Raw genomic sequence first — 18718 nt, 5'->3', positions numbered from 1 at the left:
GGGACACTTTGGAAGAGACAAGACATATGCCATGCTCTCCACTCACTATTATTGGCCAAGAATGAAGCGCGATGTGGAGCGCCTTTGCCGACGGTGTACAACATGCTTACAAGCTAAGTCAACTTCCAACCCCTATGGTCTTTATACACCATTGCCTATTCCTCATGCTCCTTGGTCCGACATTAGTATGGATTTTGTGTTAGGATTGCCTAGAACCAAATATGGTCATGATTCCATTTTCGTAGTGGTTGATCGATTCTCTAAAATGGCACATTTCATACCATGCTCCCGAACGGATGATGCTTCACACATTGCTTCCTTGTTTTTTAGGGAAATTGTGAGACTCCACGGTGTACCAAGAAGCATTGTGTCGGATCGAGATGTCAAGTTCATGAGTTATCTTTGGAAGTCACTCATGGCAAAGTTTGGAGTGAAGCTCTTATTCTCATCATCCTCGCACCCGCAAACGGACGGCCAAACGGAAGTGGTCAATCGAAGCCTCTCCTCTCTCCTACGCATCCTCGTGAAGAAGAATTTGAAGTCATGGGAGGATTGCATCCCGCATGCGGAGTTTGCCTACAACCGCGCCAAGCACACTACGACAAGGAGAAGCCCGTTCATGGTTGTCTATGGCTTTGAGCCTCCTACGACGATTGACCTCCTTCCTCTACCGCTACATGAGCAAGTAAACATGGACATCGACAAGAGAGCACAATACATGAAGAAGCTACATGAAGATACAAGGGCAACAATCGAGCAACAAGTTCTTCGTCAAGCAACACGCCTCAACATGAAGAAAAAGGCACGGATCTTCAATGAAGGGGACCTAGTGTGGTTACATCTTCGCAAGGACCGTTTCCCTCAAGAAAGAAACTCCAAGCTCAAGCCCCGAGGCGATGGTCCCTTCAAGGTCCTCAAGAGAATCAACGACAACGCCTAGGTCATCGACATACCAACATCCAAGTACTTGGTGAGCAACACATTCAATGTGTCCGACCTCTCGCCATACCATAAAGATGAAGAGACGTTAGAGTCGAGGACGACTCTTTCCCAGGGGGGGGGGGAGATGATGTAGCCCTACCCAAGGTCGATACTACATCAAGACCGACAAGCCCTCCTCGTGGTCCAATGACACGAGCTAGAGCCCAAGCCCTACACCAAGAGGTGAATTCGCTCCTCTCCATGTATGCTTTTGACACCCCTTTCGATGGCTTGCTACTTCATGCCAATACCCTATGTTCAATCAGGTACATCGACCAAGAAGCGAGCCATGAAGACCAAGCCAATGGAGAGAGAGCTGGAAATGACGAAGATGGAGCTACAGCTGCCAGGCCGGAACTTCCGCCCCCAAGGACCGGAACTTCCGGCCAGATGCCCTCCAGAAGCCCTCCAGCGCCCAGCGAAATGGATCAGGCCGGAACTTCCGCCCCGAGGGACCGGAACTTCCGCCCACCGGAACTTCCACCCAAGTTCCGAAAGTCGGCAAAAACCTTACTGGATGTTACTGCGGGACAATGGCGCAATTCCGGAACAAGGCCGGAACTTGACCGGAACTTCCGCCCCGACCGGAACTTCCGCCCCTCCAGACCGGAACTGATGCGGGGTGGCCTTCGGTCACCTCCACACCAAGACCAACAAGTCCCCCAAGTGGACCAATGACGCGAGCCCGAGTTAAAGCTCTTCATGATGAGGTGAACTCGCTCCTCACCACCCTTGACCTTGGTACCCCGTTGGATGGATTGCTACCTCATACCGACGTGTTATGTGTCATTAGGTACAAGGAGCATCAAGAGCACGAAGAGGAGGACACACCATGGTCAAGAGAAGGAGAGGAGCAGCTGGACGCGAAGATGAACATGGAGCTGGACCGGAAGTCGCCCGAAGAGCGCAAGGAAGAGAAGATGGACGGTCGGTCCAGAACCCGGTCAGACCGGCTTCCTGACCGGGCCACCCGGTCCACAGCCCGGTCTGGCCGGCTTCCTGACTGGGCCACCCGGTCCAAACCGGGATTTGCGCTCGTGCCATCCGGGCAACATCCCGGGGCCTCGGAACCTCGTCCGGTTGCCGCCCGGTCCCAGGCCCGGTCTGGACCGGCCAGCCCGGTCCCAGGCCCGGTTTGACCGGCTCCCTGACCGGCCTGCACAACTTAAGTCGCCCTTTCGGTCCGAACTTGTTTCCTTCGTACCTTTTTGGCCCGTGATGCCTTGTAAGACTATATAAGCACCCCAGACGCCCCTTTAGCTCTTCAGACTTGTTTTGAACTCAAACCTACCTTTGAGCTTAGTCTCCCTTGGGTATCATCCCTCTGTAATCAAGGCCATCCTTGTTGTTGATTTGGATATTGTTGAGTGAGATTCTAGTACAAGCTACTCTCTCTCCCTCACCAATCTCTTTTCTCCAACACCAATCTCTCACCGGGAATTCTGCCGCGTGCCTCTTCCGGGTGATTCTATTGGCGTGGTCCATCGAGCCACGGGGGTAAGTATCGGGTGTATCGGGTTGGTGTGCGTGCGTGAGTCTCGGAGTTCCTCGTGTTCGTCGTGTTCTTCGTGTTCCTCGCGTTTTCCCATCTCCCCTCTTGGTTTCGAAGTCAATCCGCGAGATCGGGCCACACACGGGGTCTTAGACCTCATCATATGGTATCAGCAGCTCTTGGTTACCGCGGATTTGACCTTCTACCCACTCGATTTCGTCCCTAGAAAATTTTCCAAAAAAAAATACCCAAAAATAGCCCTAAATTGCCTCTTGACCGATCTGTGATTTGGTTGCGTTTTGAGTGGTTTTGGTCCGTGGATCTGGTGTTGTTGTGCTTGATCTACTATTTCCCCAACTTTTAGCCTCCAATTCCATCGTTTCCCTTCGATTTGGTCGATTTGGCTTGGTTTTCGTGAAGAACAGGAGAGAGAAAGCTTCATCCCGCGAAATCCGGTTGAGCAGCCGGTTGACCGGGCTACAGACCGGCCGGGCCGGTCCAGAATCCGGTCGACCGGCCGTACAACCGGCCAGGCCGGTCCAGGAGCCGGTCCAACCGGGCCCCAGACCGGGCGCAGCAACGCCCCCCTCCTTCGACCTCGTCTTCCGGCGATCTCCACCACCACCACCACCACCACCACCATCGCAGGTATAACTTGCAGCTTCAACCTTGTAACCCCTCTTCCTTTTGCGATCTATCCCAACGAGCATTGCTTGTCTAGTGTTGCGAGACATTGCACGTGGCCCCGCATTGTGAGGTGTGTGTGTCGCGTTGAGTAAGGCACCCAAGCAAACACTCGTGTGGCAAGATAGCAAAAGCGAGGCTAACACTAGCATAGTGTGTGAAAAAGCCCCAAAAACACAAAAAGAGTGCGAGTAGCACCATACATCCATACATCCATACATCCATACGCCCATACATACAAAGTGTCCACGTGCCACCAAAGATACAAACGAGTGCAAGTGCCACCATATACAAAAGAGAAAAAGCTTTTAAGCAAAGAGAGATAGGAGAAGAGAGGCCACGTGTGAATCTTGTTGTCTCTTCCTTTGCAACCAAAGCTTTGGCTCTCCTTGTGTTAGTGTGACACCGAGCACTTATACATACACTTTTCCGCTCACTTTTGGTTGCACTAACCCCGCTTATCTCGTGTGTGTGTTCCACAACTTTTTCCGTGTTTATAGTGATCTTCACATTGACATTTGGATTTTTGGTCCTCACCCACTTTTAACAACATACTCGATCTTGGATTTGTCTTTTGGCTTTCCACAACACTCGCCTAACACCATATTTGCTAGCTTTTGCGTGTGGTTTTGCGTGTGTTCCCGATACACTTGATCTTGCTTTCGGTTTGGTGGATTGCCTCAATACTATCTTACCTTGGTAAGAGTGCGAGGTAGTCTCCTTCCACTAACATACACAACATAGTTCTTGTCTTTCCATCATGGATAGGAACGGAGATACCACAAGGGATGAAGAGATCCTCCGCAACACCGAGAGGTTGGCTACTCAACACAACCTATGGACGCAACGACAAGAGTTCAAGGAGCAACTCTCCCTCTTCGAGACGCGCATCGATGAGCAATACGATGAGGTGGCTCACAACTTCTCCACCGTGAACCAAGACTTGGCCCTTCTTCGTGAAGATACGGACAACTTGAATGGCCAAATGGCGGCCAATGATGCCAACATGGAGCGGCGCATGGATAGCCTCGAGCGCGCTATCACCAACTTGGGTCGTCATCGTCGACACCGCTCTACTTCCTCTTCATCAAGCTCGTCACAAGACTATTACTCTCATGGTGGCCTTTCGTCCCCAAGCTCTTCCTCAAGGCATGAAGACCATCATCGACATCATCGCTCACATGCTCGTCATGAAGACTCCCGCTCCAACTCTAGGCGTGGAGAAATACATCGCCATGCTCGTCCACATGAGCGTCCTCCACAAGCTCAAGGCCTTCAACAAGATCGTCACCAAGCGGATCGCCATGCTCACCATGGGCGTGATGGCCATCCCCAAGACCAAGATCCTCAAGATCCACCTCGGCGAGATCTCCGTCGCCACCCTCGCCATGATCAACGTGGACGAGGAGAACTACACCATGATCAAGATGAGAGACCCAACATTGAGCATCGTCCTCAACCGCGACAAGATCTTCAACCACATCCTCACCGTGAACCAAGTGAAGCAAGCGTTCATCTTCAACGCCAACCCAATGCTATGGTTGGCCGTAGAAGACCTCCTATTCCACCTCTAGCCGCAAGAGATGACGGCGCCCCTCCTCGTAGAAGAACCTTGGAGGATGAAGAGAACATGTTTGGAAGACTCAAGTTCACCATGCCAAAGTTCAAGGGAGAAGATGCCGAGGCCTACCTCTCATGGGCACTCAAGGTGGACAAAATCTTCCGCATCCACAACTACTCCGGTGCCAAGAAAGTGGCTATGGCATCACTCGAGTTTGAAGATTACGCCAACACTTGGTGGGAGCAAGTCCTCACTCTTCGAGAAGAGAAAGGTGAACCTCCAATTGACACTTGGGAAGATATGAAAAAGGAGATGCATGCTCGCTTTGTCCCAACGCACTACATGACCGACCTCTTCAACAAGCTCCAAAAGTTGAAGCAAGGCACCAAGACCGTTGAGGAGTTCTACAAGGAGATGGAGCTCACTATGATGCGAGCCAACATCCAAGAGTCCAAAGAACAAACCATTGCTCGCTTCTTCAATGGCCTTACTTATCCCATCAAGAGGATTGTCGAGTTCCAACCCTACTCCAACATGGTTGAGTTAGTCCACCAAGCAACAAAGGCCGAGCGCCAAGTGATTGAGGACATCAAGTACTCCAAGGCCAAGTCCTATTTCTCCTCCAAGCTCGCTACATCGACTCCTCCTACTACATCAACTCCTCATGCTACAAGTGCCAAGGCCGACGCATCCTCGACACCATCCAAGAAACCGACTATCCAAAGTCGCATGAAGCAAACGGTCTCCTCCACCGCCTCCTCTAAGGCATCCACGGGACCCTCTAGTGTCACTTGCTTCAAGTGTGGCACCCAAGGTCACAAATCGTTTGAGTGCAAGAACACCAAGGTTATGATCACTATGGAGAATGGTGACATCGAGACACTAGATGAAGATGAATATGAAGCCCTTGTGCAAGCGCCGTGGAAAGTGAAGAAGCTTAGGAGCAAGAAAGTGGAGAAGATCCTCTCTTATGTGAGCATGAACCAAGTCCCTCACTTGTGGTCACAAGGGTGCTAACCACACAACCTCATGATATGGAAGAACAACGGTGCAACATCTTCCAAACCCGTGCCGGAATTGGTGGCAAGTCGATCAAGGTCATCATAGATGGTGGAAGTTGCCATAACCTTGCAAGCACCGAGTTGTGTGAGAAGCTCCACCTCACTCTCCGCAAGCATCCTCAACCTTACCATATCCAATGGTTGAGTGACAAGGGCAACGTCAAGATACAACATACCGTCACCGTCAACTTCAAGATAGGCCCTTATGAGGACACCATCGAGTGTGACGTGGTACCCATGATGGTGTGCCACATGTTGCTTGGCCGCCCTTGGCAATATGACAAGAAGGCTATACATGATGGACTCTCCAACACATACACCGTCAAGGTCAACGACAAGAAGTTCGAGTTGCGCCCGATGACTCCTAGCCAAATCATCGCGGATAATGCGAAGGCTTTAGCGAGGGCACAACTCCGCACCCACCATAGTGAGATGAGAGGAGAGGGAGCGACCCACCACAAAGAGAGTGAGCGCCACAAGCCATATATGAGTGAGTCCAAGAGTGTCCTTCTAGCCACCAAGAGTGAGTGGAGAGAGCTCCAAGAGAACCCATCCACCATATTGCACTATGTGCTCATATGCAAGGGACCCTCGTCGGCGACTAACGACTTAACCAACATTCCTTCGTCTTTGTTGTCTCTTTTGAAGGAGTTTCAAGACGTCTTCCCCGACGAGCTCCCTCATGGACTACCACCACTCCAAGGCATAGAACACCGCATCGACCTCATACCCGGCGCTCCGCTACCAAACCGTGCCGCCTACCGCACCAACCCTGATGCGGGGTGGCCTTCGGTCACCACCACACCAAGACCAACAAGTCCCCCAAGTGGACCGATGACACGAGCCCGAGTCAAAGCGCTACATGATAAGGTGAACTCACTCCTCACTACCCTTGATCTTGATACCCCATTGGATGGACTACTACCTCAGGCCGATATGCTTTGTGTTATCAGATATGAACCTCGAGAGAAGGAAGTCGCAGCAGACCCGAAGATGGACAAGGAAGGAGGAGGAGAAGAGTGGCCGCCGAAGGACGCCCCCGGGCGGCCGGCTGCCGGCCTCCGGTGCCGGCACTGCCGGCCTGCTCACCCGGCAGCTGCCGGCCTCAAGCAACCCGCACTGCCGGCCTGCTCACCCCGGCACTGCCGCCCCCCTGTCACCGGCCCTGCCGGCCGCTCCAGCGGGCGACGTGCCCCGCGGCCCTGCCGGCCTCGACCAGCGACGCTTGCCCGGCCCCACCGGCACTGCACCTGCCAATCATCACCGGCACTGCGGCCAAGCCCCTGTTGACTTCATCTCAGCCGTTGATTTCGCATCTATGGACCAGGATAATTTATGTAGTGCCGATTTTACCCCTGTACGAATCTGGACCTATAAGTACCTCACCCCTTCCTCCAGATTAGGGTTAGACTTGTTTTGAACTCAAACCTAAATTTGAGCTTAGTCTCCCTTGGGTATCATCCCTCTGTAATCAAGGCACCTTGGTTGTTGATTTGGAACTTGTTGAGTGAGATTCTAGTACAAGATACTCTCTCTCCCTCACCAAGCTCTTCTTCTCCAATCCCAATCTCTCACCGGGAATTCTGCCGCGTGCCTCTTCGGGTGATTCTATTGGCGTGGTCCATCGAGCCACGGAGGTAAGCATCGGGTGTATCGGGGTGTGTGTGTGCGTGAGTCTCGGAGTTCCTCGTGTTCATCGCCGTGTTCTTCGTGTTCCTCGCGTTTTCCCATCTTCCCCCTTGGTTTCGAAGTCAATCCGCGAGATCGGGCCACACACGGGGTCTTAGACCTCATCATATGGTATCAGCAGCTCTTGGTTACCGCGGATTTGACCTCCCACCCACCCGATTTCGTCCCTAGAAAATTTTCCAAAAATCCCCAAAAATAGCCCCAAATTGCCTTTTGACCGATCTGTGATTTGGTTGCGTTTTGAGTGGTTTTGATCCATGGATTTCGTGCCCCTCTGGTTGATCTACGTTTTCCCCACTTTCTAGACCTCGATTCCATCGATTTCTGACGTTTTGGTCGAATTTGGGCCGCTTTTCGCGAAGAACAGCTCGAGCTGTTCGTCAGGGACCGGCACTGCCGCCCCCATCAGGCCGGCACTGCCGCCCAGCCGGCTCTTGCCGCCGCATCCAGGCCGGCACTTGCCGCCCAGGCCGGCTGCTTGCCGCCCGATTCAGGCCGGCATCGCGCCAGAGACCAGCCAAGCCCACCAGCCACTTTTCGACCACGTCTTAACCTTTGTGTTTGCTTGTTCTGGTTTGAGTGCCTTGTGTGTAAATCTAACCCGCAGCTACGACGCAAGCGACGACACTCTCGGCACCCCGACTTGCAAACGTACTCTTGATCCTTCCACCATATTGCAAGTTGTGTGATCATCACCGCCTACGACACATCGAGGTATAACTTGCAACTCTTCACTCCTTTTGCGATCCAACCTTCCCGAGCATTGCTTGTTTAGTGTTGCGAGACATTGCACGTGGCCCCGCATTGTGAGGTGTGTGTGTCGCGTTGAGTAAAGCACCCAAGCAAACACTCGTGTGGCAAGATAGCAAAAGCGAGGCTAACGCTAACATAGTGTGTGAAAAAGCCCCAAAAACACAAAAAGAGTGCGAGTAGCACCATACATCCATACATCCATACATCCATACGCCCATACATACAAAGTGTCCACGTGCCACCAAAGATACAAACGAGTGCAAGTGCCAACATATACAAGAGAGAAAAAGCTTTTAAGCAAAGAGAGATACGAGAAGAGAGGCCGCGTGTGAATCTTGTTGTCTCTTCCTTTGCAACCAAAGCTTTGGCTCTCCTTGTGTTAGTGTGACACCGAGCACTTATACATACACTTTTCCGCTCACTTTTGGTTGCACTAACCCCGCTTATCTCGTGTGTGTGTTCCACAACTTTTCCGTGTTTTTGTGATCACCATTTGGACACTTAATTTTTGGACCTCACCCACTTTTGACAACATACTCGATCTTGGATTTGTCTTTTGGCTTTCCACAACACTCGCCTAACACCATATTTGCTAGCTTTTGCGTGTGGTTTTGCGTGTGTTCCCGATACACTTGATCTTGCTTTCGGTTTGGTGGATTGCCTCAATACTATCTTACCTTGGTAAGAGTGCGAGGTAGTCTCCTTCCACTAACATACACAACATAGTTCTTGTCTTTCCATCATGGATAGGAACGGAGATACCAATAGGGATGAAGAGATCCTTCGCAACACCGAGAGGTTGGCTACTCAACACAACCTATGGACGCAACGACAAGAGTTCAAGGAGCAACTCTCCCTCTTCGAGACGCGCATCGATGAGCAATACAATGAAGTGGCTCACAACTTCTCCACCGTGAACCACGACTTGGCCCTTCTTCGTGAAGCTACGGACAACTTGAATGGCCAAATGGCGGCCAATGATGCCAACATGGAGCGGCGCATGGATAGCCTCGAGCGCGCCATCACCAACTTGGGCCGCCATCGTCGACACCGCTCTACTTCCTCTTCATCAAGCTCTTCCTCAAGGCATGAAGACCATTACTCTCATGGTGGCATTTCGTCCCCAAGCTCTTCTTCAAGGCATGAAGACCATCATCGACCTCATCGCTCACATGCTCGTCATGAAGACTCCCGCTCCAACTCTAGGCGTGGAGAAATACATCGCCATGCTCATCCACATGAGCGTCCTCCACAAGCTCAAGACCTTCAACAAGATCGTCACCACGTGGATCGCCACGCTCACCATGGGCGTGATGGCCATCCCCAAGACCAAGATCCTCAAGATCCACCTAGGCGAGATCTTCGTCGCCACCCTCGCCATGACCAACGTGGACGAGGAGAGCCTCACCATGATCAAGATGAGAGACCCAACATTGAGCATCGTCCTCAACCGCGACAAGATCTTCAACCACATCCTCACCGTGAACCAAGTGAAGCAAGTGTTCAACTCCACCACCAACACAATGCTATGGTTGGCCATAGAAGACCTCCTATTCCACCTCTAGCCGCAAGAGTTGACGGCGCCCCTCCTCGTAGAAGAAACTTGGAGGATGAAGAGAACATGTATGGCAAGCTCAAGTTCAACATGCCCAAGTTCAAAGGTGAAGACGACGCCGAAGCATACCTCTCATGGGCACTCAAGGTGGACAAGATCTTCCGCATCCACAACTACTCCGGTGCCAAGAAAGTGGCTATGGCATCACTCGAGTTTGAAGACTACGCCAACACTTGGTGGGAGCAAGTCCTCACTCTTCGGGAAGAGAAGGGTGAACCTCCTATTGACACTTGGGAAGATATGAAGAAGGAGATGCATGCTCGTTTTGTCCCCGCACACTACATGACCGACCTCTTCAACAAGCTCCAAAAGTTGAAGCAAGGCACCAAGACCGTTGAGGAGTTCTACAAGGAGATGGAGCTCACTATGATGCGAGCCAACATTCAAGAGTCCGAGGAACAAACAATTGCTCGTTTCTTCAATGGCCTTACTTATCCCATCAAGAGGATTGTCGAGTTCCAACCTTACTCCAACATGGTTGAGCTAGTCCACCAAGCATCGAAGGCCGAGCGCCAAGTGATTGAGGACATCAAGTACTCCAAGGCCAAGTCCTATTTCTCCACCAAGCTCGCTACATCGATTCCTCCTACTTCACCAACTCCTTATGCTACAAGTGCCAAGGCCGACGCATCCTCTACACCTTCCAAGAAGCCGACTATCCAAAGTCGAATGAAGCAAACGGTCTCCTCCACCGCCTCCTCTAAGGCATCCACGGGACCCTCTAGTGTCACTTGCTTCAAGTGTGGCACCCAAGGTCACAAATCGTTTGAGTGCAAGAACACCAAGGTCATGATCACTATGGAGAATGGTGACATCGAGACTCTTGATGAGGATGAATATGAAGCCCTTGTGCAAGCCGCCGTGGCAAGTGAAGAAGCTCATGAGCAAGAAAGTGGAGAAGATCCTCTCTTATGTGAACATGACCCAAGTCCCTCACTTGTGGTCACAAGGGTGCTAACCACACAACCTCATGATATGGAAGAACAACGGTGCAACATCTTCCAAACCCGTGCCGGAATTGGTGGCAAGTCTATCAAGGTCATCATCGATGGTGGAAGTTGCCATAACCTTGCGAGCACCGAGTTGTGTGAGAAGCTCCACCTCACTCTCCGCAAGCATCCTCACCCCTACCATATCCAATGGTTGAGTGACAAGGGCAACGTCAAGATACAACATACCGTCACCGTCAACTTCAAGATCGGCCCTTATGAGGACACCATCGAGTGTGACGTGGTACCCATGACGGTGTGCCACATGTTGCTTGGCCGCCCTTGGCAATATGATAAGAAGGCTATACATGATGGACTCTCCAACACATACACCTTCAAGGTCAACGACAAGAAGTTCGAGTTGCGCCCGATGACTCCTAGCCAAATCATCGCGGATAATGCGAAGGCTTTAGCGAGGGCACAACTCCGCACCCACCATAGTGAGATGAGAGGAGAGGGAGCGACCCACCACAAAGATAGTGAGCGCCACAAGCCATACATGAGTGAGCCCAAGAGTGTCCTTCTAGCCACCAAGAGTGAGTGGAGAGAGCTCCAAGAGAACCCATCCACCATATTGCACTATGTGCTCATATGCAAGGGACCCGCGTCGGAGACTAACGACTTAACCAACATTCCTCCGTCTTTGTTGTCTCTTTTGCAGGAATTTCAAGACGTCTTCCCGACGAGCTCCCTCATGGACTACCACCACTCCGCGGCATAGAACACCGCATCGACCTCATACCCGGCGCTCCGCTTCCAAACCGTGCCGCCTACCGCACCAACCCCGAAGAGACAAAGGAGATCAACCGCCAAATTCAAGATCTCCTCGCCAAAGGGTACGTCCGAGAAAGCCTTAGCCCTTGTGCGGTTCCCGTGATCCTTGTGCCTAAACCGGATGAGACGCAACGGATGTGTATGGATTGTCGCCCCATCAATGCCATTACCGTCCGTTACCGCCATCCCATTCCGCGTTTAGATGATATGCTTGATGAACTTAGTGGTGCCACTATTTTCTCTAAAGTCGATTTGCGTAGTGGTTACCATCAAATCCGCATGGCTATTGGCGACGAATGGAAAACGGCATTCAAGACCAAACTTGGTCTCTATGAATGGCTCGTTATGCCTTTTGGTCTTTCCAATGCACCATCTACTTTCATGCGCCTCATGAATCACATCTTGCGTCCTCTCATTGGCAAGAGCGTGGTTGTCTACTTCGATGATATTCTTATTTATAGCAAAAACCTCGAGGACCATGTGCAACATGTGAGAGAAGTCTTGTGCATCTTGCGCCATGAAAAGCTTTATGCTAACCTCCCCAAATGCACATTTGCTCAAAACAAATTGGTTTTTCTTGGTTTTGTGGTTTCCGCTAATGGGATTGAAGTTGATTCTTCCAAGGTGGAGGCCATCCATAATTGGCCTACCCCTACAAATGTTGGCCAAGTCCGAAGCTTCCATGGACTTGCCGGGTTTTATCGCCGCTTTGTGAAAGACTTTAGCACCATCGCTTGCCCTTTGAATGAGCTTACCAAGAAGAATGTTCCGTTTGTTTGGGGCAAGGCCCAACAAAATGCTTTTGATGAGTTGAAGAAACGTCTTACCGAAGCTCCACTTCTTGTTCTTCCAAATTTTGCCAAAACTTTTGAGATTGAGTGTGATGCAAGTGGGCTTGGTATTGGCGGTGTTCTTATGCAAGAGGGCAAACCCGTGGCATACTATAGTGAGAAGTTAGATGGCGCACGCCTCAACTATCCTATATATGACAAGGAGCTCTACGCTTTGGTTCGTGTTCTTGAAGTTTGGCAACACTATCTTTGGCCAAAAGAGTTTATCATTCATTCCGATCATGAGTCCTTGAAGTATTTGAAAAGCCAACACAACTTGAACAAACGACATGCAAAATGGGTCGAGTTCATTGAGTCCTTCCCATATGTGATAAAATACAAGAAGGGCAAGGACAATGTGGTGGCGGATGCTCTTTCCCGCAAAAACACCCTTTTGCTAACTCGTTTGGATTTTCATGTTTTGGGACTTGAAGAGATCAAAGAACTCTATCCTTCCGATTCTTTCTTTGCTCCCATTTTTGAGAAATGCTCCGTTGAGCGAGGAGTGGATGATTTCTATTTGCATGATGGCTATTTGTTCAAAGCTAACAAGATTTGCATTCCCGAGTCTTCGCTTCGAAAATTGCTTTTGCAAGAGTCTCATGGAGGAGGTCTTATGGGTCACTTTGGTCGAGAAAAGACACATGCCATGCTCTCAACCCACTACTATTGGCCAAGAATGTACCGCGACGTAGAACGCCTTTGCCGCCTTGCACCACATGCTTACAAGCTAAGTCTACCTCCAATCCCTATGGTCTTTATACCCCATTGCCTATTCCACATGCACCATGGACCGATATTAGCATGGATTTCGTTTTAGGCTTGCCTCGCACTAAGCATGGTCATGACTCTATATTTGTGGTAGTGGATAGATTCTCTAAGATGGCTCATTTCATACCTTGCCATAAGAGCGACGATGCTTCACACATTGCTTCATTGTTTTTCAGGGAAATCGTTCGCCTACATGGAGTGCCACAAAGCATTGTGTCGGATCGAGACGTCAAGTTCATGAGTTATCTTTGGAAGACACTCATGGCAAAATTTGGAGTGAAGCTCTTATTCTCATCATCATCGCACCCGCAAACGGACGGCCAAACGGAAGTGGTCAATCGAAGCCTCTCCACCCTCCTACGCATCCTCGTGAAGAAAAACTTGAAGTCATGGGAGGAATGCATCCCACACGCGGAGTTCGCCTACAACCGCGCCAAGCACTCGACTACATCAAGGAGCCCATTCATGGTCGTCTACGGGTTCGAGCCGCTCACGCCACTCGACATACTACCACTTCCCCTTCATGAGCGGACGAACATGGACTTCGCCAAGCGCGCCGCCGACGTGAAGAAACTACATGAAGAGACAAGGGCAACCATACAAGAACATGTGCTTCGTCAAGCTGCCCGCCTCAACGCCAAGAAGAAGGAAAGGATATTTCAAGAAGGAGACCTCGTTTGGATCCACCTCCCAAGGAACGGTTCCCTCGTGAACGCAACTCCAAACTCAAGCCAAGAGGAGATGTCCCCTTCAAGGTTCTCAAACGCATCAACAACAACGCTTACGTCATCGACATTCCCACCTCCAAGTACTTGGTGAGCAACACCTTCAACGTTGCGGACTTGTCGCCATATCATGAAGATGGAGAGGAACAAGAGTCGAGGACGACTCTTTCCCAAGGGGGAGATGATGCGGGGTGGCCTTCGGTCACCACCACACCAAGACCAACAAGTCCCCCAAGTGGACCGATGACACGAGCCCGAGTCAAAGCGCTACATGATAAGGTGAACTCACTCCTCACTACCCTTGATCTTGATACCCCATTGGATGGACTACTACCTCAGGCCGATATGCTTTGTGTTATCAGATATGAACCTCGAGAGAAGGAAGTCGCAGCAGACCCGAAGATGGACAAGGAAGGAGGAGGAGAAGAGTGGCCGCCGAAGGACGCCCCCCAGGGCCGGCACTGCCGGCCTCCAGGCACCGGCACTGCCGGCCTGCTCACCCCGGCACTGCCGGCCTCAAGCAACCGGCACTGCCGGCCTGCTCACCCCGGCACTGCCGCCCCCCTGACACCGGCACTGCCGGCCTCTCCAGCGGAAGACGTGACCAGCGGCACTGCCGGCCCCACCGGCACTGCCGGCCAATCATCACCGGCACTGCCGGCCAAGCCCCTGTTGACTTCATCTCAGCCGTTGATTTCGCATCTATGGACCAGGATAATTTATGTAGTGCCGATTTTACCCCTGTACGAATCTGGACCTATAAGTACCTCACCCCTTCCTCCAGATTAGGGTTAGACTTGTTTTGAACTCAAACCTAAATTTGAGCTTAGTCTCCCTTGGGTATCATCCCTCTGTAATCAAGGCACCTTGGTTGTTGATTTGGAACTTGTTGAGTGAGATTCTAGTACAAGATACTCTCTCTCCCTCACCAAGCTCTTCTTCTCCAATCCCAATCTCTCACCGGGAATTCTGCCGCGTGCCTCTTCCGGGTGATTCTATTGGCGTGGTCCATCGAGCCACGGAGGTAAGCATCGGGTGTATCGGGGTGTGTGTGTGCGTGAGTCTCGGAGTTCCTCGTGTTCATCACCGTGTTCTTCGTGTTCCTCGCGTTTTCCCATCTTCCCCCTTGGTTTCGAAGTCAATCCGCGAGATCGGGCCACACACGGGGTCTTAGACCTCATCAAACCCCGAAGAGACCAAGGAGATCAACCGCCAAATTCAAGATCTCCTCGCCAAAGGGTACGTCCGCGAAAGCCTTAGTCCTTGTGCGGTTCCCGTGATTCTTGTGCCTAAACCGGATGAGACGCAATGGATGTGTATGGATTGTCGCCCCATCAATGCCATTACCGTCCGTTACCGCCATCCCATTCCGCGTTTAGATGACATGCTTGATGAACTTAGTGGTGCCACGATTTTCTCTAAAGTCGATTTGCGTAGTGGTTACCATCAAATCCGCATAGCTATTGGTGATGAATGGAAAACGGCATTCAAGACCAAACTTGATCTCTATGAATGGCTCGTTATGCCTTTCGGTCTTTCCAATGCACCATCTACTTTCATGCGCCTCATGAATCACATCTTGCGTCCTCTCATTGGCAAGAGCGTGGTTGTCTACTTCGATGATATTCTTATTTATAGCAAAAACCTCGAGGACCATGTGCAACATGTGAGAGAAGTCTTGTGCATCTTGCGACATGAAAAGCTTTATGCTAACCTCCCCAAATGCACATTTGCTCAAAACAAATTGGTTTTCCTTGGCTTTGTGGTTTCCGCTAATGGGATTGAAGTTGATTCTTCCAAGGTGGAGGCCATCCACAATTGGCCTACCCCTACAAATGTTGGTCAAGTCCGAAGCTTCCATGGACTTGCCGGGTTTTACCGCCGCTTTGTGAAAGATTTTAGCACCATTGCTTGCCCTTTGAATGAGCTTACCAAGAAGAATGTTCCGTTTGTTTGGGGCAAGGCCCAACAAAATGCTTTTGATGAGTTGAAGAAACGCCTTACCGAAGCTCCACTTCTTGTTCTTCCAAATTTTGCCAAAACTTTTGAGATTGAGTGTGATGCAAGTGGGCTTGGTATTGGTGGTGTTCTTATGCAAGAGGGCAAACCCGTGGCATACTATAGCGAGAAGTTGGATGGCGCACGCCTCAACTATCCTATATATGACAAGGAGCTCTACGCTTTGGTTCGTGTTCTTGAAGTTTGGCAACACTATCTTTGGCCAAAAGAGTTTATCATTCATTCCGACCATGAGTCCTTGAAATATTTGAAAAGCCAACACAACTTGAACAAACGACATGCAAAATGGGTCGAGTTCATTGAGTCCTTCCCATATGTGATCAAATACAAGAAGGGCAAGGACAATGTTGTGGCGGATGCTCTTTCCCGCAAAAACACCCTTTTGCTAACTCGTTTGGATTTTCATGTTTTGGGACTTGAAGAGATCAAAGAACTCTATTCTTCCGATTCTTTCTTTGCTCCAATTTTTCAGAAGTGCTCCGTTGAGCGAGGAGTGGATGATTTCTATTTGCATGATGGCTATTTGTTTAAAGCTAACAAGATTTGCATTCCCGAGTCTTCGCTTCGAAAATTGCTTTTACAAGAGTCTCATGGAGGAGGTCTTATGGGTCACTTTGGTCGAGAGAAGACATATGCCATGCTCTCAACCCACTACTATTGGCCAAGAATGTACCGCGACGTCGAACGCCTTTGCCGCCGGTGCACCACATGCTTACAAGCTAAGTCTACCTCCAATCCCTATGGTCTTTACACTCCTTTGCCTATTCCATATGCACCATGGACCGATATTAGCATGGATTTCGTTTTAGGCTTGCCTCGCACTAAGTATGGTCATGATTCTATATTCGTGGTAGTGGATAGATTCTCTAAGATGGCTCATTTCATACCTTGCCATAAGAGCGATGATGCTTCACACATTGCTTCATTGTTTTTCAGGGAAATCGTTCGCTTACATGGAGTACCGCAAAGCATTGTGTCGGATCGAGACGTCAAGTTCATGAGTTATCTTTGGAAGATGCTCATGGCAAAGTTTGGAGTGAAGCTCTTATTCTCATCATCCTCGCACCCGCAAACGGACGGCCAAACGGAAGTGGTCAATCGAAGCCTCTCCACCCTCCTACGCATCCTCGTGAAGAAGAACTTGAAGTCATGGGAGGAATGCATTCCACACGCGGAGTTCGCCTACAACCGTGCCAAGCACTCGACTACATCAAGGAGTCCCTTCATGGTCGTCTACGGGTTTGAGCCACTCACGGCACTCGACATACTCCCGCTCCCCCTTCATGAGCGGATCAACATGGACTTCGCCAAGCGCGCCGCCGACGTGAAGAAACTTCATGAAGAAACAAGAGCTACCATTCAAGAACATGTGCTTCGTCAAGCTACCCGCCTCAACGCCAAGAAGAAGGAAAGGATATTTCAAGAAGGAGACCTCGTTTGGATCCACCTCCGGAAGGAAAGGTTCCCTCGTGAGCGCAACTCCAAGCTCAAGCCAAGAGGAGATGGGCCCTTCAAGGTCCTCAAACGCATCAACAACAACGCTTACGTCATCGACATCCCCACCTCCAAGTACTTGGTGAGCAACACCTTCAACGTTGCGGACTTGTCGCCATATCATGAAGATGAAGAGGAATAAGAGTCGAGGACGACTCTTTCCCAAGGGGGGGGAGATGATGCGGGGTGGCCTTCGGTCACCTCCACACCAAGACCAACAAGTCCCCCAAGTGGACCAATGACGCGAGCTCGAGTTAAAGCTCTTCATGATGAGGTGAACTCGCTCCTCACCACCCTTGACCTTGGTACCCCGTTGGATGGATTGCTACCTCATACCGACGTGTTATGTGTCATTAGGTACAAGGAGCATCAAGAGCACGAAGAGGAGGACACACCATGGTCAAGAGAAGGAGAGGAGCAGCTGGACGCGAAGATGAACATGGAGCTGGACCGGAAGTCGCCCGAAGAGCGCAAGGAAGAGAAGATGGACGGTCGGTCCAGAACCCGGTCAGACCAGCTTCCTGACAGGGCCACCCGGTCCATAGCCCGGTCTGACCGGCCTCCTGACCGGGCCGCCCGGTCCAAACCGGGATTTGCGCTCGTGCCATCCGGGCAACATCCCGGGGCCTCGGAACCTCGTCCGGTTGCCGCCCGGTCCCAGGCCCGGTCTGGACCGGCCAGCCCGGTCCCAGGCCCGGTCTGACCGGCTCCCTGACCGGCCTGCACAACTTAAGTCGCCCTTTCGGTCCGAACTTGTTTCCTTCGTACCTTTTCGGCCCGTGACGCCTTGTAAAACTATATAAGCACCCCAGACGCCCCTTTAGCCCTTTAGACTTGTTTTGAACTCAAACCTACCTTTGAGCTTAGTCTCCCTTGGGTATCATCCCTCTGTAATCAAGGCCATCCTTGTTGTTGATTTGGATATTGTTGAGTGAGATTCTAGTACAAGCTACTCTCTCTCCCTCACCAATCTCTTTTCTCCAACACCAATCTCTCTCCGGGAATTCTGCCGCGTGCCTCTTCCTCGGAGATACTATTGGCGTGGTCCATCGAGCCACGGGGGTAAGTATCGGGTGTATCGGGTTGGTGTGTGTGCGTGAGTCTCGGAGTTCCTCGTGTTCGTCGTGTTCTTCGTGTTCCTCGCGTTTTCCCATCTCCCCTCTTGGTTTCGAAGTCAATCCGCGAGATCGGGCCACACACGGGGTCTTAGACCTCATCAGGAACTTCCGCCCCTGACCGGAACTTCCGCCCAAGTTGACCGGAACTTCCGCCCCATCGAA

This window comes from Lolium perenne, chromosome 6 (assembly GCF_019359855.2).
Source record: "Lolium perenne isolate Kyuss_39 chromosome 6, Kyuss_2.0, whole genome shotgun sequence".
NCBI lineage: Eukaryota > Viridiplantae > Streptophyta > Magnoliopsida > Poales > Poaceae > Lolium > Lolium perenne.
Note: the sequence above shows the minus strand (reverse complement) of the source record.